Genomic DNA, 24001 nt, shown 5'->3' with positions numbered 1-24001 from the left:
TAGTTATGTACATGTCACACATTATGGAGGAAAAAACATAAACTGAGGCTACGGGCGCCGTGTGTCCTATTTATAACATACAGTGATGTCGCCCTCGACGGAGGCCTTTGAGGGACATCGACCTGATGCCATCGACGCAGGACGTCCTCTGCCGAAAAAGTTTCCGAAGTACACAGCTGTGGACATTACATGTCATAGATGTGGAATACGTTGGAGGAACATCCAGTCGAAAGAACGTTGCCAGTTGGTGTAACTTGTTCTTTTCAAGAATGCATTGCCTTCTACCCTCTCTTTTCCCTTATGGTTTTGCTGTCGCTGTTAACCTGAGCTTTGAACAGGACTCCTTTTTTTAATTTTGCCCTTCTTGCAACGGCAAGTACCCATGGAAAGACACACACCGGCGGTGTAATAACTGTCTACCGCAAAATCATAACGAGCAGTCCTGTCGGTCCTGCCAACTTTTGCGTCCGAAAACGATAAAAGAACAGCAAGTAAAACGGTGGGCTACCTACGCCATGCAGTAGGCCGAGAGTAGCTCAGCCGTAGGCGCCTCGAGTGACTAGGAAGTAACCGACATCCATGACTCCGACGCAAAGGCCGTTGACCTATCTACGGAACAACCAAGCTTCGAGTTATCCAGCCCCGGCAGGCAGGCCACCGGTTCTGCTATGGGTAGTGTACACCCTGGCGACAAGGACACACACCCCTCCTAAAGGAAAACGCACAACCCCCCGAGCCTCCTTGACGGACTCGTCGGGTAGGCCACAGACAGCAACGGGTATGCAAACACCTCCGACGGAACCCACTGATCTCCGGGGTCTGCCGCCCTCCCCGCAACCATCTAGATGGCCTGCATACGGGCACACAAGTCAGAGGGGTGTCAGCACCAAACATCATAAGAGCCCTGAGATGTCTCCTAAGAGCGCGTCAGCGCCAAAGGTTTCAGTGATTTCAAAAACCACTACGAAACCATTAGGCCTGTCAAAATCTCTCCCTGATACGCTAGAGATACGCCAGAGTCTTGCGAACATCATCTCAGCAGCAAATAGGCCCAAGGACACGTAGAAAGAGACAGCGAAACGTTGAGAGGGTCGGGAAGAATATTCAGAGGGGTCCCAACCCCTGTTGAAGACTCTGTCAGACAAATCTCAACCTTCTAAAGACCCAAGTCTTAAAGAAGAGTCCTTCCCCCCCCCCAGACCCTTCTGGTTCATCCTTATGGACCAGGGATAGGTTTGTGGGGGTACATGAACAAACTCAAACAAAAGTTTGAGGATTTTTCTGAAAAATGTATCGCCCCTACAAGGCCAAGAGAGGAAGATTCCTATCCTACTTTGTCAAAACGACTTGAAGAGGTATTTGACCTAACTGAACCTGAGGAGATCATTCAGGACCCCTATGATCAGGGAGAAGATCTTTTTGACAAGACTATAGACCACTCTCCAGATTGGGGGGGGATTAACAACCGTCCACTACCCCAGATCCATACACACTGTGTATAGATCCTCCCTCCTCACCTCCTATAAGACCAGCATCGCCCATCGATGACCAGATGTTGTTCAGTGCTATCCTCAAGAAAGCAGCTGAACACTTTCAGATTGCCACTCAAGAGGCAGTGCAAGACACCGACTTCGTAGAGGATATTTTTGAAGAAAAACCTCCCTCAAGCCAGGCGATACCTCCATCAAACGGCATATCACCCCCTCTTTATTGACTCTGTCTCCAACAAGATCAGTTAATCCACGAGGCGAGAAGCTCTTTCGCCCCTCTCCAACAAAATTACTTTATATCCGGGGACATGCCACTCCTGACTCCCTAGTGGTCACAACTACTAGGAAGAGAGCAGGAGTACCCTACGGCTGAGGCACCACCAGACAAGGATTGCAAGATATTGTGTGCCCTGGGGAAGTGAGTTACAACTTCAACAGCCTCTTCCACCAGGATAGCGAACAGCACCACATTGCTGGCTAGTTACAGCGATGTCCAGTGGAATTTGCTCCAGGAGGGGCATACAGGAAGTCTCAGAGCCAACATGATCACGCCTGCTGGCGGTTGTGTTGGAGGGAAGGCAGGTCAATCAAAACATTCTCAAAAACACCCTGGATGCTGCAGAAACAGCGGGACAGACACTGGCCCAAGGTACCTTACTAAAGAGGCACAAATGGTTAAATAATTCAGGGTTTAAACCTGAAACCCAGGCATCCCTCATTAACAAACCGGTAGAAGAGACTAACCTGTATGGAAAGGCGATGGATGAGGCTATAGAGACTGCAAAAAAGGAACGTGAACACTCGGGGTCTTTGGGTAATCTGGTTTAGAGACTTTATCAGCAGCGAGAGGGTAGCACTTGCTGCTCATTTCGGGGACAGTCCTCCCCACGTTCCCCCCACAATCAGTACGGAACAGGAAATAAATCTTGGTCCTCAGGACAAGGGGGAGCTACCACAAGCCAATATCAGCCTAGAGGGCAGCGCCGATGCAAAGGAAGGGGTAGGTTCAAAACATGCTGTTCCAGATCCCTCACTATGTAGCCAGTCACGAGGTGACTGTCCACAAAGCCATGCGACTGTTAGGGATGATCTATCCCTCTGTAAATACCTCCCCTCTCTAGCCCTTTGCTCCTCTTCCTCTAACTCCCTCAGTGTCAGTCGTTTTTCAAAGAAACGAGCTGGGGGTAGATCTCTGTCTTCGGCTGCGGCCTCTCTTTGGAACTGCCTCCCTGCCACATTGAACCTTGAGGAGAGCCATCTACGGTTCCGGAAGCTCCTCAAGACCTTCCTCCTAGCCTCTGGCCCTCTTCTCCCCTGCTGATCTGCTTTCTCTCTCAGCACTGTTGCACCTGACCACCCTCTGTCCTTCGGGCCCAAGTACCCACTCACCCTGCCACCCTCCTGCACTGCCTCCTGGCCTCCCCTTGCACTTGGGCCTGCATCTGTACCCATACAGTCCTCCCCACCCATTTTTTCTTCCTGCACTTATCAGACCTACCCTGTCTGCTGCCTTAAACACAGCACTTGGCAATTGCTGGCTCCACTACCACAGTTTTTGGCCACCTTATTTATTTATTTTATTTACTTATTATTTATCTTGTTCTCTCCTATATGCTGCACTTTCCAATTTCTCCCCCCGCTCATGCACTTTCCCCCATTCTCCTTTCCCCATGCACTTGCGCGTTCTCAATGTCACTGGGCCTAGTAAGATAGTTGTTTTTGTTTTTCTCCCCTTTTCCCCTCCCTTTGCCTGGTCGCGCTCTGAAACACCTGTATACGAGCGTGATATAAATAAAATATCATATCTTATATCATGGCATTCAGCAAAATAGTGCCCAAGATGCACCAGGAACCAGTCACAATGATTCTGGTGACCCCCCAGTGCAAGGGGTGGCCCGGAGGCAGTGCCGGAGCGTGGCAGGGTGAGCAGGTACCTGGGCCTGGATGACAGAGGGTGGCCTGGTGCACAGTGCCAAGAGAGGTGTGAGCAGGTACCTGAGCCTGGAGGACAGAGGGTGGCCTGGTGCACAGTGCCAAGAGAGAACAGATCTGCAGAGGAGAGGGGGAGCGAAAGCAGAAGCAAAGAGGAAGGTCTTGAGGTGCTTCCGGAACCAGAGATGGTTCTCCTCAAGTTTTAGAGTGGCAGGGAGGCTGTTCCAGAGGGAGGCCCCAGCCGAAGGCAGAGATCTACTGCAAGCTCGTTTATTTGAAAAACGACTGTCCCTGAGGAAGTTAGAGGTAGAGGAACAAAGAGCACGAGACGGGAGGTATTTGTCGAGGAATTGCTGAAAGTATTTTGGACCAAGGCCCCAGAAAGCCTTGTGGACAATGCAGAGGGTTTTGAATTTAATCCTTGCATCCACTGGGGGCCAATGGAGAGATTTCAGAGCTGGAGAGATACGATCCCAGGGCTTGAGGCCAAGGACAAGTCTCGCAGTCTTGCAAGTCTTGCAGACTTGGTTAAAAGATTTAATTTTCCAATTTCAAACCCAGATACCGAATGGGACCTAAACGTGGTATTAACTAGACTAATGGGATCTCCTTTTCAACCTATGCATAAGGCTAGCCTTAAAGCACTCACTCACAAGACCACCTTCCTGGTTGCAGTCACTTAGTCACTTCAATAAGAAGAGTCAGTGAATTACAGGCTCTTTCGGTTCAAGACCCATTTGTCACAATTCACAAAGATAAGGTGGTTTTGCGCACTCACCCTAGGTTTGCGCCTAAATTAATTTCAAAGTTCCATGTGAACCAATCAGTAGAACCACCCACCTTCTTCCACAACCCCACTAACGAGGTAGAAAGAAGCCCTCACAAACTCAATGATCGCAGGGCAGTCATATATTATCTGGAAAAGACGAAACCACTAAGAAAGACAAATCAGTTTTTCGTTTCAGTGGCGGCTGGTAAAGATGGGGACCCTGTCTCTAAATCAGCCATCTCAAAGTGGATTGTAAATTGCATCATACTCTGCTACACTCTTGCCAAGGGAGATCTGCCCTTCAAGCCTAAAGCAAACTCTACTCGGAGCACTGGGGCTTCCATAGCATTGATTGCAAATGTTCCTCTAGAGTCAATTTGCAAAGCAGCAACCTGGAGTTCTATACACACCTTTACAAGACACTACTGCCTGGATACTCACTCTAGGTCTGATTCTAAGGTGGGACAAGCGGTGCTAAGACATCTCTTTACCGTTCCTTCACATACCCCACCTCCAACTCTGGGTACTGCTCGCTAGTCTATGCACAGCATCTGACTCTAAGCAGATTCTCAAGCATGAGAAGACATGCATTACTTACCGTAATAGCATTTCTGATGATTGTATCTGCTTCGATTCACATGCGCCCTCCCTTCCTCCTCCCTCGGAGTAAAAAGAACATAGACGTCTTACTATTCTCTCTCTATCTGTGCTCACTCATGTTTGTCATAAGATTCCCTCACAGTAGAAAAACCACAACCAGAGGGACCTCGAAGCGTGAGGGATTTTTGGTACACTACACGTCACGTTAGGGATAGTGTTAAAAGCACATCCATGTCGACATCCCCTTTCGGTCCTCGAAAGACAAGATGCAATACTTTGCGATTACCACTAGATGTCGGACTATATGCACAGCATGTGAATCTAAGCAGATACTATCATCAGAAATGCTATTACGGTAAGTAATGCATGTCATACTCCACCAGCTTCAAATCGCAGTGTTCCATGTACATAGAAGCATAGTGCAACATCAGTGGAGAAACATTGGGGTACGGAAGACCTTATCATAGAATCTGGCCTTGTGGACAGATTTTAGGAGGACACCCTAGTTATAGTGAAAGGGGAACTCTGAGAGGTTAGCCAAACCCAATTAAGGTAAACGTGGAGAGCAGTCAAGGCTATTCTCAGGAGAGTGTGAGTGGGGTCTATGGTCCACATTGAGTCCACACAGTGAAGCACAGAATAATTCAATTTGAACATGAATGTATAAAAGTACAAGTATTTATTCTAGGCCTTAAACACAAACTAATAAAATGAAACAAGTAGGTGATACTGTCATACACTACTCAATAAATATGTATATATTCACCGTAGGTTCTTCAAATGCATTCAATGACTTAAATAAGCACAGGAGTCAAGTAAATTGATGTCCAGACTTGACTAGGCAAACTCCCTCTATTTGGGTACATCGGCCTACCAGTTAAACTCCAAGGAGTTTAACTGGTACAAAACTGTACTGCCAGACTGCTCCTCGCACTGGGACGAAGGGACCACATCTCACCGGCTCTCCTCAACCTACACTGGCTCCCAATTGGACGCAGGGCCACCTTTAAATTCCTATGTATTACCCACCGAGCGGTGCACAAAGCAGGTCCCAAATTCCTACAAGAAAAGATTATGCCTTACCTCCCGACTAGCACCCTTAGGTCAAGCACTGCCCTCCTCCTAGTGGTTCTAACCTCCTATTCGGCCAGGATCGGAGGGTCAGCCTTCTCAAACCCGTGGAACTCACTGCCTTCCTGTATTAGACAAAGCGAAGACTACATGGCCTTCCGGAAGGCACTCAAAACCTGGCCGTTAGCCTAAAGGGAATACAGTGAACCACCCGAACCACCACCACGACCGGCAGTACGCTCCAATGCCTAGATCAATCCATCACAATTAATCAGTGGCGATGGTGCTATACTCGTAACCCAAGAACCAATAACATCCATGAGCATGATCAAGGCTATGCAATTATACACTATGCAATCAGCCAAAGAAAGCACTTGCATGCTCATTCTACAGACCTGGAAATGCAAGATCGGAACTAGATACCGGGGGCCATCTAACAGTTAATCTGCTAATCACACCTACCATCATATGAATATAACAAACCACCCACCGGTAATCTATCTAGCAGAACTAACAACCCAGGCACTTATAACACTTACGAACCTGATCATTGCCCTGCAAATATGCACTACGCTATCAAAGCAAGAAACTGCCTCACTTGCTAATCCTACATACCTGGACATCCTTGTGGAGAAATATGAAGCAAGGAACGTTCAAGCACTTATTCTTGGCTAACCCAAAACTTCTGGAAATGTCCTAGTAGAACTACCCATCAGGGACTCCCTCTAGGAATTTATCCGTCTTTGGGACAGATTTGCCTGTCAACACCCATCAGTCTTCTCCAAAACAATCTGACCCGTCAAGAAACAAGGAGCTACCACGCCCTGACAGGCACTAGAAGCTGAACAGGAACAAGGTCGCCTTGGAAAACACACACTCAAATACATCACTATGCCAACTTCTTGCCTCTGCACCAACAAACTATAGTATGCAGCTACACGCTTCGATTCATTCGGCTAGCTGCACACATACTGATACCTCCATGTTCGCCTCAACAGTCTTTAGAACACAGCTATACACCTCGCAATTCAGTCTAGCTGCACACAACATCTTTCTCAAGCAACCAGAGCCGCCTGAATGCAGTTAGCATAATCCACTGGTCTTGCTGCACACATTGTACTTACCTTACGCAACCACCGTACCACACCTAGCTCTAGTATGCAGCCACAAATCACCTTATGCCCTCTAGCTGCACATATACCGAGTGCACCCAACCACGTTGTTGCACACTACTTGCTCTACTGACCTGGAATGCGGTCCCAAGGGCATTCACCCACAGCGCTTTGGAATCATAACAATGGTAAACAGCGGTATACAAATTCAAAATAACATAACATTGTGTATAACCAGGGCTATGGACATAGCCTGCGGTAGAAAATTCACACAATAGTTGGTAGACCATGTCCACTGCCACCAGCCATAACTAGGAGAATGTCTATGTGACATAAAAGTCACAGGAGCAGAGAGAAGGGGGGTACCCCCTTAGTATCCCTTTGGCATTCCACATAAGGTGGTGTGTGCCAATCTCTCAGACTATCACGTTTTAGGAGAGATAGTACGTGTCTCTCTATCCCTAAGAATCCCCAAGAACTGTAGTTACTCTAGGACATAGAAAAAAGTCTCAAAAGGAGAATCCATAGGGTCCAAAGCAATACTACCCCATAAGGAGCTGTAAGCTGCAATAGTAAAATGCATATGCCCTAAAAAGAGATATGGAGGAAAGTAGACTCGTAGGACAGTAAAACACAAAGGAAAGAGTTCCAAAAGACAGAGCCCATAAGAATGAATGAGTGGGAAAAAGCTCCACTCATTCAAGATGAAAGAAAGTCCATCAAAAAGTGCTGGGTTTCTCACTAGGAGAGGGTACGAAGCATAAAATTGATAAACCTCCCCAACAGGGCATGAGTGAAACCAGTAGTTGCCACGAATTGGACAACTACTGGCTGTTTGAATAGTGCAGATCCTTACCATTGGTGGGCTTGAGCTTGCTTACAGGCTGGAATTTGGATAAAAACAGGATTTGTGCAGCGATTTCTTCATATCAGCATTGAAGCCAAGAATCCTTCGTAGAAGACCAACCGAATGACGATTTGAAGAAGACTCCTGAAGAGGCCTGGTATCTCTTGTGAACCAAGTATCCCTGGACCACCCTGTGGACTGTGCCGCTCTCCAGTGGGCTACCTCACTCGAACCGTCGCTTTTCTGTGTTTGCACCTGTAACTTTGGTGGTGGCCAGCTTGTGGTTTAAGGCACCTTTCTGCCGAATGTCAGTGTCCCAGCCTCAAGGGATCCTATCTTGAAAGAACTTCTGAAACCGTGCCTGGAGAGATGCCTGCTGTCGTCTGTGTGTGGTGGCCATCGCTGGAACTTGCCTTCTCTCATCCTGTGAAGTGTCCTGAAGAAGGCTGCATTGGTGAATCTTGCATTTTTCCATCCCCAAGGGTTGCACTCTGCCCCAGGTCCCGTCCGGAAGAATCCTTGCACACCCACCTCTTCGGCATCTCTCACCAGAACCAATGGCATGAAATCCAACCCCCAGCGGCCACCAGTAGACCAGTCAAGTCATCCGGGAAAATCAGAGTCAGGGGAGTAAGTAAACGCAAAGCATCCCATTCCCCTACCCCTCTGCTGTCCATTGGATAACATTGAGGACCAGTCTCTTTGTATCCTGCCATTCAATTACTTGGACAGCACCATCTGAAAGATAAGAACACATTTTACTTAGCTAGTAACTTTTTTTCTTGCATCTTGTCTTTAGAACAATCACCAACACAAGTAACTTACCTGCTACAGATACATTCTGGGGAGAAGCATTGTGGCGCCTGTGACCTTTGGGCACAAGACCCCACTCTTCTTAGGGATTGGACTGCTGAAGTTAGGGAAAATCACTTGCGACTCTGTTCCATCTTTACTAGTCAAGTCTGGACATGACATTGGACATAATTTCTGTTCTGGTAGGTAAGGTAAGGGAAGGTACACTTCAGGAGCCTAAGGTGGAAGTGACAGGCTTTGGACGTATTGTTGATGTGGTGCGACAGAGTTGGGTCCTAGTCCATTGTGCATCCAAGGTTTTTTACAGTGGCAGTAGCCGAGGGGGGGAGAGTGAGGGTGACCAGGGGGAATGGGTGGGGGAATAGAGCCGATGTTTTGCAATCTCTGAATTACCTGGGTTCAGAAGGAGATCATTAGTTAACATTCAGCAGTCAATGTCTGAGAGACATGCTGCTAGGTCAGGGCTGGGGTAGGTGGTAGATTTAGAGATTGTCTGGATGATTTTTTGTTGCGTAAGCGGATGATCCTGGGCAGGGGGTATCAGGTAAAGGTTCAAGAAAAGCATAGAGTCCGGCAGCGAGTCCAGTCTGCTCCTGCTTACCTGCTGTGGATACTGTGGACGCTGTGTTTCCTCCATTTCTTCCATTGGATTTTGTGGTGTACTGGCGTACACTGCCACTTTAATTGTAAAAGACTTCCTATAAAAGAGGCAATTTGCACTTAGCGTCCGGCAGTGAGTCCATTCTACTCTAGTCCTGTCTAGGCAGCATTGCAGTCGGAGTGTGGGACTTGACAACTGAAGCATTGTGTTTTGGGATTGTCGGTGAACGTGAAGTATAAGGAAATGCCAGATGTTACCAGACTACTTGGTCGGCAGAAGTTGCTGCAGCGCCGTCGCCTAGACCCTAAAACACGCAATGGCGAGTCGCTTGCGGAGATGAGTGTCGAGATGGAACTTGATTTGGGTAAACAAGACTGCGATTCTTTTATAGCTACCACCCCTTCAGCCCTCCCATCTTCCCCATTGCCTGCCTTGACTCCTTTCAACTTGCCCGCTCTCCTCCCTCCATTAACTCCTCTAAACCCTCTAAAAACAAAGGCATTGAGCTTATGACACGGAAACGGCAATGACTCACCTTACGTCAATGTAAATTTGAAATTTGACATCACCGATATACAACTATTGGAAATAGGTGTGTTTAACATGTATAACGGCAAGGGACAAACTCACTGTTCTGTTGTATTGACTGACAACGTCTCACTAATAGAGAACGAACCAAGGAATGAAGGGGGCGTTGGCATTATGGATGGGGATATGCTTAATGGATCACACACCATTGATCTAACGAATGTAGTCCCGAATGGTGTCTCGATGAACGCTAGTATTACCTGATCGCCGATAGTGAGCGAACAACAAAATGATCAAGTCCTTGGGACCGTAAAAATGCTTCAAAACAAAGACAGCAATAAAGTTAGATCGAGATCATCGTTTGTGGAAAGTAGATGTGTGACTGAGCCTCACAAGAGCGATAAATCGTTAAACGTAGAGGACGTGTTCGATGCACTACAGCCCATCGGCAGGCTCACGACCAGGCAATGTACCCCCGTTGAAATTGCAAGGGCGGAAGTTGGACAAGATTCGACGCACCTTCGCTATCATTACTCTGATATGGCTACAAGAGAAGCACATCTAACAGAATGCCTCAAACAAGATTTTCTAAATTTAGGGGAGATTAAATGCCAGCTGTGAGATTACTGTAGCCTCAGAGGAAGGCGGTGTTCCTGTGGATTGCCCTGCACTACCAATAGGTGTGAAAATCCCAGAGCCATTAGTGACAAATGGAAGAAAGCTAGAGTCACTGCAGCATCACAAGGACTTGGTGAGTACTCTGCGGATTGGGAAAATTACCCAGGTGTTAAAAACGAGCGGACAGATTCTGCTGCCATTTAAAGGTACCAACGAAGATGCAAGTGCTGTGAACTGCAAGCTTCAAAGAGAAGGGTGCTCTCTTGATGTTAATTCATCGTGTCACTTAAACGTGCAACGGCCACTCGAAGCAGAGAGTGAGGTGAATAATGAGTCCTCTTTCTGTGGCAGCCGGCCTGCAAATTCATAACAATGTGCTGGCAGCAACAACAATTTCTATGGTTGCACTCGTTAAATTGTATGAGTCACTGACTGAAACCCTGAAAGATCAGGGGTCCTTACTTGCGATGATTAATTCCAAACTCATAGCATTGGACATTTTTACAGATCAAATAAAAAAAAAGGCTCAATTGCGAATTGTACCAAATGGCACAATAGATTAAGTGACCTGGCCAGAAACGAGATGTCGGAAAAAACTGACCTAATGGAAGCTGTAATACACTGTACTAAATGGATGAGGCATAACTTTGATGAAATGATTCCAAATCATGAGGTAAACACCTGTAAATGTACAAATAAGGAAATCTTGGAATCAGACGAACGAAGAAACTCTTCCTTTGGAACAACAAATATGACTTTGTCTGCCAAAGTGATTCTAACAGAGACTAAAAGTAAAGTGAAATCCATAGGTAAGACAAAATCCATGAAAGATCCTACTGGAAGCTCAAACTAGCTATCATCGAAAATGGTAGTCTCTTTGGAAAAACCTGTTGAAACTGTACCAATTGTAAGAAAGGTTGTTAATCCACAAAAACACCTCAATGAAATCACTCCAAGTGCTAGTACCTTTTCTTTTGGTAACCACGCAGCAAACCAAATGACCTGGAATGCCCCCAATTGTGGTGTAGAGGAGGTCCCAAATAAAGCCTGGACTCGCCCATTTTGAAGTACCAGGAACGTTCACACCAGGATATGTGACGTATGATGAGCAAATAAATCAGCAGAGAGCCGCAGTAGGGCTCTGCCCAGTACCTATTAAGAGAGCAACACCTATTGAAGTACCGATACCAAGAAAACCATGGACAGTAAGGTATCCATTAAGGAAACCTTACCAGAAAATGAGACGAAATGAACAGTCCCGGAAGAAACCAAAAAGGTCTTAATGGAAGACGAATGGTGACGTCACGAGGACCCGGACTGACGTACAAATAGAAGAAATGACAACCCGAGAATGACACACAGAGACAAAACGCCATGAATAAGGATATTGTGAACCTAAAAGGGAAGAACAATGTTGAAATACAAAGAACCTTAAACTGTAAATAGGATGAAGATATTCAACCAGCTAACACCTGTACATATGCTTGGAACTGCAAAAAAGCTAAGAAAACAGTATGGCTTGCTATCCTAAGTAGATGACTAGTGCGGCAAGCACCATTTTACATAATGTACCTCAAAACGAAGCACGATATTATAAGTTTAATTCCACTTAACAAACGAAAAGCCGAATCAACCCAGGTTACTAAAGGCCGCATGAGCAGAGATTCATATTCTAGCAAAACGAGAAGAGACGGCTGAATCGAAACTCGGCAGTTGCAATTCGTGCCAGGAGAGCCAAGGTCATACCAATAGAAGGAACGAACAGTAGCTACATATAATTGAAACTTAAGAACCGAATATCCTATCTCTGAAAGGTCGAGATAAGGAGGCGTAGGCAGGTGGCAAGCTGAATAAGAATCAAATGCACAAATCGAGAGAAACTAGACAAATTCATGGTGTGGGAAGCACATGACCAGCCGAGCGAGGAGAAGCTCGGGCCCACACCTACACTTGGCATCCGCCCAGGAAGCGATATCAGAACTTTTCCAGACAGAAGATGCCGTTTCAAGGCCAGCCACAGTACAATAATTTACACATAGTTGCTGAAGTGATGATTGATTGTAATCTTAATTGGAGGATGGCCGGGTAACTAGGGGGCACCCTGCACCTGACCATTGTGCGTGCTGCCAAGCAAAGTGGAAATTTATGCATGGGGTTGGTGCCAACCCAATCACAATGGACCAAATAATCTAGAGTCCTATAGTTAGTACAACCAATGGGATGTCGTACTTTTAGTGACGTCTACAGAAGTCATTTTTGAAGGAAGGGCTTAGACGTCCACCTGACAGTGTTTACCCAATCCCCTCACTCCGTAACCATATAGAGATATAATATCTATATTAAAGTTACCTTTTCCTAACCAATAGAATTGCATATTAACCTTTGAGTATTATACGTCAATTATGACGAGTTTTCAGTATAAATGCTATGATTTTTGTGTTGAAGTGAGAAGGACGATCGCATCACTGCTGATTTCCATGACTCCCCGTTTTTTGTACTTGTCATTAAACTGACTCCCTTTGCCAAACCATTGAGTTGTCCTTATTGATTGTTGTTGGAGTAATAAATCTGCACCCCCATCCATCTGAAGGGTGCAGCTATCTCGTCTTAAAGTACTTCGGGGCAAACCTCAGCTCTATGGGCCGGCAGGGGGTCTCCGGAGTACAGTGGTGAGAAGGGTAATCCTCAAAGTCCGCTGCTGTCAAATGCAAGAAAAAAAGCTACGTTTGGAATTTTGACAGCATCAACGAAGCCAACGTTAACACAAGTTGTTAAAAAGAGGACACACTTTCAAAACAAGGGTCCAGTCAAGGAAATGAATGGGAAAACGGGTGCGAGAACAAAAATCAAGTCTAATAGTTCTAAAATGTTCATCAGAAACTTAACAACTCCTCCACCGATAGCAATATTTGAACAGGCCACTCAAAAAAACAAATGTGAAAAGTGTAAAATGACTCATAGAGAAACAATTACATCACGAGTCACCAGAAGTGACTAATAATGCAAAAAACAGGCAAAGAGTGGAGAGTGATGATTTGGAAAGAAGCAAGACGAATACATCAGTCGATCTGGCAAATCTTTCTTTCTCCAGCATGGGGTCTGGGATGGATTCACATGCTCATGAATATTCCCTGTCGTCAGGCCGGGAATCCTCGGTAAAGAAAAATTCACTATCAGTTTCGTTTTTGATCTGTCTTTCTTAGTAGTAACCAATCACTGGTCTCTGGGTCATACTGTACCCAGCCAATGACTGCCCTCTCCCCAAACCCCGCCCCTGCTAGCCATCCTCAGATTTTTACCGCACGTTCAAGTGTTGGGAGTCCTCGTGCTATAGGTCTCGAGCTTTTACTGCGTTTTTGCGCTTTTTCAAAGAGATTTATCTCATTTTTTGGTTTAATCGAGCCTCAAGCACCACCGTTTCTACTTCCGATCAACGGGGACCCAGTTTCGGATTTATCTACGCCCCTCAAGGGTGAAGTTTTCGTCGAGTTACGCTTCTTGGAGGATTCCAGAAGTTTCTGAGGCCTACCTCGCGGGCGAGAAGACCCATGGCCCAGGAGAAGGGAAGCTCGACTCCTGGCAAACTGTTCAGGATCTGCCCTGGATGCAACCTACAAAATGTGTTCAAGGAGGACGAGCATTCGAAATGCCTTTACTGCCTCCACAAGGACAAAACGCACGTGGAGAAACACTGCGTTTTGCATGAGCATGTCGGATCGGACTATGAGGGATCGTCGGACCCGTCTCTCCAACTGGCTGGAAGGCAAGAGCCCAGCAGGTGAGAAGAAGAAGAAGTCCGAATGGTCTTCTAAGTCCTGTGAGAGTGCCACAGCGACGGGGGCCCAACAGAAGGCAAAGCACTGCGAGTCTGTGGGAACCGGTTGCGCCAAACGGTCGAGCTCCTCGGCTGCCAGGCAGGGCGCACCTTCACCGACGCCATCAACCACGAGCCAACACTCTGGCTCGGGGAAGAGAAAATCAGAGAACCCGGCTAAGCTTCTGGAGAGGCCCCGGTCGATCTCGAAGGAACCGGCTGAAGGGAAGCGAGGCAGTGACCCTCCCCCTAAGGTGAAGGCCTCAAGCGCGCCCAAGGTGGTGAAGGCCTTGATTCACCCGGCTAAGGCCTCTATCGAGGGAGTCGCTGTGGCCCTGGCGAAGTCTGTGGAGGCTATCCCAGTGGAGGCGACCTCGGGGCCCAGTATTTCCCTGCATCCGTGGAGGGAATCCTCTTTTAAGCCCATAGAGAAGATCCCGTGAAGACCCCGGTGGAAAAAGAGGTGTGGGGGGCCGGTGGCCGTTACGGACATGGACACAACCTCTGAGGAGGAACTGACAGAGAATTTGGAAGAGGCCCGGTCCCACAGGAGGAATCCCGACGAGTGGGACGACAAGAGCGAGGGTGGTAACGACGACGAGGTTCCCGTGGATGAGGAGCAACCGTCGTGGCCGTCACGCCCATCGCAGCCCGAGCCGCAGGACAACTCGGCGGTCATTTTGATGGCAATCCAACCCTTATGCACAGAGATAAGGACGAGACTGCCCCTAACCCCGACGGACGACCTGGCTGAACCGGGTCCGTCGGGAAGCCCTCCAAACAAGAGAAGAAGGAAGGCTTCCTCCACCAACGGCGTGAGGCCAAGAGGAAGACGATCCTCGCGGTGCCGTTGCTGGATGACATCTGGGACGAGGGACTTGCCCTCCTCAAGAACCCATCCATGACACCTGCCAAGAGGGACCAGTAAGAGAAGTAGTACTGGGTCCCCGATGATGCCCCGTTGTGCCTTAGGGCACAGCCGACCCAGGATTCGGTCGTCTCAGCAGCGGCCAAGAAGAAAGCGGGAGGGGGCATCGGCTTCATCTTCAACTTCCCCACCGGACGGCGAGGGAAAGACGCTGGACGCCATGGGACGACGAGTCATCGACCGGGAATTGTGGTACAAGATCGCCCCCCTGTTGGACTTCCTCCCGGACGACAAGAGGGCAGAGGCCCTGGCGATCCTACAGGAGGGTGAGGTGGCGTCGGACCACGCCATAACTGTGGCCACGGACATTGCCGACACCGGTTTCCGCCAGTTGGGCAACAGTGTTTTCCTTCGACGACGGGGGTGGCTCAAGGCGACGGATTTCCACCAGGACGTGCAAGCCAAGATTTTTGACATGCCCTTCGACGGGAACAATCTGTTTGGAAAGACAGTGGATGAGTTGCTGCAGGCCATCAAGACCGACATGGAGACGGCTCGGGCCTTGGGGGTTCTGCAGCAACGGCGGCCGCCCTTTCGGAACTCCGAAGGCAAGCAAGGTGCCTCCAAAGGATTTGGCGACGGCTCCTCGACCTACCATCAGGCAGCCCGTTCCTTGTCGCAAGAAGCCTACAGGGAACGAGGCAAGTCAGGTGGATCTCGCCGTCATCGCCAGGGAAGCGAAGGAGGCAAGGCTGCTTCCAAGCAAGACTGAACTGGCCGTTGCGTCGGGCCCCCACCAGAGCACCCTGGTGGGAGGCCGGCTGGCGAAGTTCGTCAGCGTGTGGGAGTCCATCTCCACCGACCGTTGGGTACTGGATGCCCTGGCCCACGGGCACACTCTGGAATTCCTAAAGAAGTGCCCCCGAATTCCTCCAGTGGCCAGGAAGGAAAACCATGTCCCTCAACTGCTGTTAGAGGTAGGGGCGATGCTCAAGAAAGGAACCATCGAGCTCGTCCCAAAGAGGCTCCGGAGTATACTCAAGATACTTCCTCTCAAGAAGAAGACAGGAGGGTTGGCATCCCATCCTGGACTTGCGTCGGCTAAACAAATATATCAAGGCACAGAAGTTCCGGATGGTCACCCTCCAGCACGTGCTGGGCCAGCTGGAGGAAGGCGACTTCCTATCGGCGTTGGATTTGGTGGATGTGTACCTTCCCATCCCCATCCTAAAAGGACACCGAAATTTTCTGAGGTTCGTAGTCCGAGGGCGGCACTACCAGTTGAAGGCCCTCCCGTTCGGATTGAAGTCGGCACCCAGGGTGTTCACCAAGTGCCTAGCACCAGTGGCGGTGCGGCTGCGCCTGCAGGGGATCCAAGTCTACCCCTACCTGGACGACTGGCTCATCCGAGCAGGGACAAGGGAACTCGCCGTCGAACACACAGCAAAGACCGTCCAGCTGCTCACAGAACTGGGATTCTCCATTAACTTCCCCAAATCCCACCTGGTTCCGTCGCAGGTCGCGCTGTTTCTGGGAGCCAAGCTCGATACAGTAGCGCGATTGGCCTCGCCGTCGGAGGAAATAACGCAGGCCATCCTGGGCAAGGTACAGCGTCTGCTGGCCACGGACGTGGCCAGAGTGAGGTCCATCAAGTCCCTGCTCGGGATGATGTCCTCTTGCATCTATCTGGTGCGCCTGTGCAGGCTTCGGATGCGCCCTCTGCAGGAGTTCCTCGACGCCGTTGAATGCAAGCGACGGGCAGCTTCTAGGACAAGATCTCGCTCAACAAAGTATTCCGCCAAGGAAATCGATGGTGGGGCATCCGCGCCCATCTCGTGGCGGGCACGGACTGCCAGACCCCAGCATACCAGGCGACGGTGACGACGGATGCCTCCCTGGAGGGGTGGGGTGTCGCGACCCTCGCCCAAAACCCTCTCTGGCCAACCCATTGGGCAGGTAGAGTCAGGACTCAGGCCTCTAGAGCCTGGCATCCTCTTCAAAAGCCCTCATGGGGCCAGTCCTGGCGCCTATGGTGCCAGGCTCATACACCATGAAAAACAATGTGCTTGGGAACTACTTTATTGTATTGTCAGCCAACATGGAGGCATCCACATAGCTTGGTTCCTAAGAACCAAGCTATGCGGTCTAGTGTTTTGGGTGTGGTAGCCTAGGGACTACTTTACCTGGACTATTTTTTTGGGACTATTTAAACCACACCCGAGCAAGACAACACGCTTTGCGTTACTTTGCAGCTTGCAACGTGACGCTCACCGTGTCCAGCTATTCCTTCGAACCTCGGAGAAGCAGAACCTGCAAGGAGACAAAAGGAACATCATTAGCAGCAGCATCTTACCTGCAGTCTTCATCTTTAAACACTCGCAGCTACTGAGAACAGCTTCCTCGAATCTGTACGCCTCCCGGACAGAACGACCTGAAAGAGGAAGATGGAGGCAACATTAAAGAAAGCAGTAGAGACATTTACAAATTACGAACTGCTCAAAAGGCTTACCTGGCTGGTCGCCTCTCGGCTGGCACCACTCCGGACATTCCACTCGCGCTGAAGAACACTGCGACCTACAAGGAAGGAAAACGCAGGTTAGCAAAGGCAAGACTTTGCAGCGCTGCGCATAGCGCTTTCTTACCGCATCATGGCGCTCTTAATGCGCCAGCATTTACCAGCGGGGCTCAACCAAGCCAGTTCGCCGCGCTGAAGCTCTGCATACCTAAGGGAGAAAAAAAGAGACATTTTAACCAAAGAAAGGCATGCAAGATAGCAACAAAACTAAAGAACAGCAATAAGACCTGCCTGAACAATATCAAACGGGCCGGCGTCAGTGAAGTAACTGGACCGCACTCGCCCATTAAAGACAATGCGCCCCTGCAAAGAAGGCAGGACGGAGAGCACGCCTAATTCTACCACAAGGTGAGGGGAGGGCACCAGAGGGACTGAAATCATACGGGGGTGGAGGGAGGATACTTACCCCAGTCAGTCAGTCTTGAACACAGTCCTCCTGTATTTTCAGGCAGAACCTTCCCCGCAGACCACATCAGGGCAAAACTGAGAAGCATACCAGCGTGTAACCCGGCTTGGTGGGCGTCCCTGTGGATACCAGTTGAGCGTAACATGCGGAGCGCACACCGGAGATCTTCACGCGAGAGGCTTCTGGCTCCCGGAGGAGAGGCCGCTCCTCATCAACATACTGGAGGTCCAAACGGTGTTCTGGGCCCTCAAGTCATTCCTCCCGTCCCTCAAGGGCAAGGTGGTGAGGATCTTCACCGACAACACTACCACGATGTTCTGCATCCGGAAGCAGGGAAGAACCAGATCCCCAGCCCTGTCCAAGGAAGCCCAGTATCTGTGGCACTGGGCCGTTGCCCAGGGGATGTTTCTGGTACCTTTTCATCTAGCAGGGATAAAAAACACCATCGTCAACTCACTCAGCAGGGAGCTGCGCTCGTGCCACGAGTGGGAACTATGCCAGGATCAAGTGGATCAACTCTTCCGCCGATAGGGCAAACCCCAAATCGACCTGTTCGCGACGATGACAAACTCCAAGTGCCAGAAGTTCGCCAGCAGGTTCCCCCAGCTGAGGATCATGGGCGATGCTTTCTCGTTCCCCTGGGACGGCCTGTTCCTGTATGCGTTCACTCTGTTGCTGTTGCTGCTCAGGCTCATCAACCAACTCAAGAGGTCCCTGTGCAGGATGATCCTCGTCGCACCAAGGTGGCCGAGACAGATATGGTTCCTGGACCTTCTGGACTTGTCAGCGTCCCCACCAGTCAAACTGTCGACGGACGCAGATCTTCTCTCCAGAGAAGGAGGCACCATTCTGCACCACGACCCCGGAGTCGCTGAACTTGCAGGCCTGCAAGTTTGGAGGGGACGATATCCCGGCCGACTGCAGAGAGGTTCTTGCAAAGGCCAGGGCGTCCTCAACTCTCAAGTGCTACGGACACAAGTGAAAGAGGTTCTCTGTCTGGTGCTGTGCACAGAAGATTAACCCTCTACGGATTACAGCCCCTCAAGTGCTACCATACTTACTGTCGCTGGCCAAAGCTGGACTAGCTCATGCTTCCATCAAGATACACCTGGCAGCGATTTCCCGATACACCAGAACTGCAGGACGGTCGTCCCTGTGGTCTCATCGCCTGGTGAAGGAGTTTATGAAAGGACTGCTTCGATCATTCCCGCCGGTGAAGGCTCCAGCCCCGGCATGGGAGCTCAACGTGGTGCTGACCAGGCTCATGGGCCCGCCATTCGAGCCCTTGCATTCGGCTCTGTTAAAGTTCCTGTCATGGAAGACAGCGTCCCTTGTGGCCATCACCTCTGCACGACGCGTGGGAGAGATTCAGGCCCTATCCTGCAAGTCTCCATACTTGACTTTCCACGAACGAGGGTAGTGCTGAGGACGCACTCCTCCTGCATGCCCAAGGTGCCGTCGGACTTCCATCTCAACGAGCCCTTGGTGTTACAAGTCTTTTTCCGGTCGCCTTCGTCGCCGGCCGAGAGGACTTTGCACTCGTTGGATGTAGCTAGAGCGCTGAAGTTCTACGTGGACCGAACGAAGAGTTTTCGGAAGACATCACAGCTGTTTGTGAACTTTGGACCTGTGAACCAAGGGAAGGCTCTCTCGAAGGCTTCCATTTCCAGATGGCTCTTCGGCTGCATCATGCACTGTCATCGGTTGGCAAACCGACTGTTGCCCGGCCGTCCAAGAGCCCATTTGACCAGAACGATCGCTGCTACCACAGCGTTCTTGTCTGGTGCGCCCCTGCTGGACATCTGCAGGGCTGCTACGTGGAGATGGACTCACACCTTCTTGAGATTCTACTGCGTCGACCGGGATTCCAGGGAGGAGTCCAGAGTCGGCCAGGCAGTGCTGCACAACCTGTTCGCTTAAGGTGAGCCTGGTGAGGAGGTAAGAGATGCTTAATGTTGAGTTTTATGTAATGCTTAATGTTGAGCCTTGCCACCTTCCGTGGTTGTGCATGTGTGTACTGCTATGTATTCTTATATTCATGAGCATGTGAATCCATGCCATACCCCGTGCTGGAGAAGGAACAGCATGGGTCTGGCATTGATTCACATGCGAACCCTCCCTCCTTGCCCTCTGCGGCTCTTCACTTGGTCATACTTTACGTGCTACCAAATCTGAGGATGGCTGCCAGGGGTGAGGCTTAGGGAGAGGGCAGTCATTGGCTGGGGACAGTATGACCCAGAGACCAGTGATTGGTTACTACTAAGAAAGACAGATCAGAAACGAAACTGATACTGATTTTTTCTTTACCGAGGATTCCCAGCCTGACGACGGGGAATATTCATGAGCATGTGAATCCATGCCAGACCCATGCTGGAGAACAACAGTTACAGGTAAGTAACTTGTTCCTCATACCCTATAGAAGACGATGAGTGGAATAACTCAGTTGAAGAGCTACCAATTGGCGCTGAGAAAATCAGCTTATTCATGGAGGCCATCCTTGAGCAAAGCAAGGACAAGGAGGTGGGAAACCCACCTTGTATTAAGATTGGATCAGGACACCGCAATCATGAAGTGAGAGCATTCAATGGCAAGTCTTCACCCAAAAAAAGAAGGAAAGTTTTGAGAGAACCAGATGAAGATCGGGTGTATAACCCTACTTCAAAATTAAACTCAAAATTTACCTTGGCACAGGTGCAAAGGAAAGGAACTAAAAATGATCATGCAAAACTCCCAAGATCAGATAAAAAGGAAATTACAATTCGAGAATGTATTACGGGAAAAGAATGAGGTGAACCTAAACAGACGAACACAATGAAACTTCTCCACTGTGTGCCTTCATTAAGAACAATTGCATCTGAGGATATTAACATAGTGGAGTACGTGTCGGAAAATCGATCTGACTGGGTAATTATACATCTACATTCCCAATTGATTGAAAACACTTTAAGAGCCGCCAGTAATGAACTTTTAACTTTTGGCTATGAGCTTAGTGGTTATAACGACGCTGAGCATACACAAAGAGCGGAAGTCCTGAGCCCCATGGCGATAAATGGTAGAAGGCTGACCGAAAATGAACAAAGGAGAGTCATTCTTAAGGAAAGGTATAAAGGAAGAAGGGATAATCGGGATGCCAACAGACTTCACAATGGTAAATTGCAAAGAGTGATCAACTTGAAGGACTGACGATCAGGGAAATATTAGCTAAACACATCTATTGCAACTGATGAATGTTCTTTGATATCTTGGAACACATGAGGCTTTCTGCATTTATTTCAAGAGGATGGGCTAAAGAAAGGAAAGCACTCATTAATTTTCCGTCAGGAGACCTGGCTGCGCGAGGCTCCTGTATGCGATGGTTATACAATTCTCCTTAACGCAGCAAAGAAAAACATGACTGGCCGTCCTTTTTCTGGCCTTCTAACTATGATTAAAAATAACATGAATTGGAAAGTAAATCTCAAGCCCAAATATATTTGTCCAGGGAACGACTATACAAATTACTTACCGAAATAACATCAAAATATAACAGTTCTTAATTGTGAATACCTATTGGAACCTGGAATTATATCATCTGGGAAGTTTATTTAATCAGTTACGATGTTGATTGATGACTGGATGTTGGTATTCAACAATCCATATATCATTGTGTCAGTGATTTGAACTTTTCATGGTTTGATGAAAATGGCTAATGAAAGAAATGAATGAAAATCAGCATGATGAGCGTGGCAAATGCTGCTCGCAAGAACTGGCCATTAGGAATTGCAAAATGCTAAATGGCCAGACGAGAGGCGATATTCTGGCGACTCACACATGACACAGAAATAGAAGCCACAAAACGGTTGATTATATTTGGTCTTCAAGAATTTTTTTACAGAATATCAAAAATCTGAAAATAATCAAGATGAAAAACAGCGGTCATGATGATGTAAGCCTGAACTGGACATTAGAGAAGACCTTAGTTGGAAACTATCATGTGTGTGATTTAGAAATGAATCAAGGTTTAAATCGACTGAGAATAACACGGAAGGAGATTGTGGATCTGACAAAGAAATTATCAGCTGGAGATCGACAAGATCCGAGATTCCTAAATTATGGCCCGGTATTATTGGAATTTAAAAGAACGAAAAGTGGTTTCAGAGTTGACCATCATAAAAGTAAATATCACTTCATCATAATGGTTGCAGAAGAGAAGAAAAAAATGAGTAATGACAAAGAACTTAAAATCCTGCAACTTAGTGTAGCAGAATCTGGCAATAAGAAAGCGCTGCCAAAGATACCACAATTGGCTCGTCATCATATCATTCAAATAGGTATGTGTCCATCACGGCAGAGATACTTGGTCAATAATAAATGAAGGTTCCTTAACACAGGAAGCCAATATGAGTACTGGAGTGAATGCAGGTGTGTGGATGAAGCATTATTCGAGTGTGTTTAAATGCTCTACACCACCAAAAGTTGATCCATGTATGGAGAGGAAAGTTCTGTGGAATGTCTGCAATACCAAAGATGAAATTGCAGAAGCGATCTCTAAATTGAATAACTCTGGTGCAGCCAGCCCTGATGAACTATCAAAGATCATGCTAAAGAAGAACAAAGAGCAGTGGGCTACTTTTATTGAAGTTCTCTTCAGACATATTTCCACAGCAATGACAATTCCTTCGTCCTGGCAATCAGCGGTAGTTGTCCTGATCTTCAAAAAGGAGATCGAGGAGATCCCAATAACTTCCGTCTGATTGCATTGTTAGGCGTCATTGGTAAGATTTGTGCTTCATTTCTGCAAAAAAAGACTATCTAAATGGGCAAATGACACTGGAATTTTGACGTCCGACAAACTGGCTTCACAAAAAGAGTAGGGACCAAGCTAAACTTGACATTGCTAAATCTTTTGAAACTTGAAACGATAAAAGGCGGGAAAGAGAGACCACTAGGGGGCAGGATAAGATTGCCGCCTAGCCCCCGTTCCCCTTGGCGAAAGAGCATCTTAGCCCAAGAACCCAGACACCAAACACATCAAAGTAGAGGAGAAACACCCCGGCACTTGAACAAGCGAAAACAGAGCCCAAAGGGGGAAGCCGTGAGGAAGAACACTGCAGCATGGAAACGGTGTTGGAAGGTGAGGAGAGGGCCCGCGGCCACCGGAGCTTGAAAACTGGGACCAGATACAACACCCCACAAGGAGTGAGCAAAGGACACTCTAGTGAAGGGCTACTGAGAGCCCCTCGGGTGGTCCATCCGGATGGAAGACCATCTCCCCGCCTGTGGGCAGCCCCGCAGCCAAGCAAGGTGCGTACTATGAAGACACGGCCAGGGAGGATCAGAAGGCGAAGGGCGCGCACCACCCACTCTTGGCCAGAGGACAGAAGGTAGGAGAAACGTTCCCCCATCGGCCACTGGAATCAGCCTCCACACAGCCCACTCGCCATGGCCGGGCATGAATGTGCCCTGACAGCAACGAACCACCCGGCACCGGAGACTATAGGAAACGGGATGCCAGTCAGGTGCGAAGACGGCTCCCTGGAGGGAGTGAAGAGAGGAATCGGAGGACGAAGTCTGGGATAGGAGAGGAACAACGCCCTCAACACAAAAGGTACGCCCGGACCCCCAGAAGGCCCCACGCACTACGAGCGGCGGGAGAAATCACAGGGACAGACCCAAAGGTGCGGAGTACCCGGGTGGCACAAAGGGGAACCCACGGGCCTCACGTTAAACAAACTGTCCCCAAGTACTTGAGGGAGAAGGCACCAGACACTTATAGGAGTGGACGTCCACTACGAGCTGCTCCCACGAGTACCACGCAACATAATCCAGGGTCCCCAACCCGGTGGATACGAGTACACAGGGGTAAGCGACGGAAGGGGGGACAAAAAAAATCATGACTCCCAGCGAGACAAGGCGGGGAGCCCACCACATCATAGCAGTAAAAACAGAAAGAGCCTGAGACATACTAGTGTCCCGCG

The 24001-nt window shown here is 48.7% G+C and overlaps 1 protein-coding gene across 2 annotated transcripts in view; it reads left to right on the top strand.

The window, feature by feature from the left end:
• Positions 1-24001, top strand: part of PCNX3 (pecanex 3) — a 1956057-nt gene that overhangs the window by 1279922 nt on the left and 652134 nt on the right. The window lies entirely within an intron of this gene.

The sequence above is a fragment of the Ambystoma mexicanum genome, chromosome 2p (genome assembly GCF_040938575.1).
Source record: "Ambystoma mexicanum isolate Mex_15411 chromosome 2p, UKY_AmexF1_1, whole genome shotgun sequence".
Classification (NCBI taxonomy): Eukaryota; Metazoa; Chordata; class Amphibia; order Caudata; family Ambystomatidae; genus Ambystoma; species Ambystoma mexicanum.
Note: the sequence above shows the minus strand (reverse complement) of the source record. Positions and strands in the feature narration are given on the sequence as shown.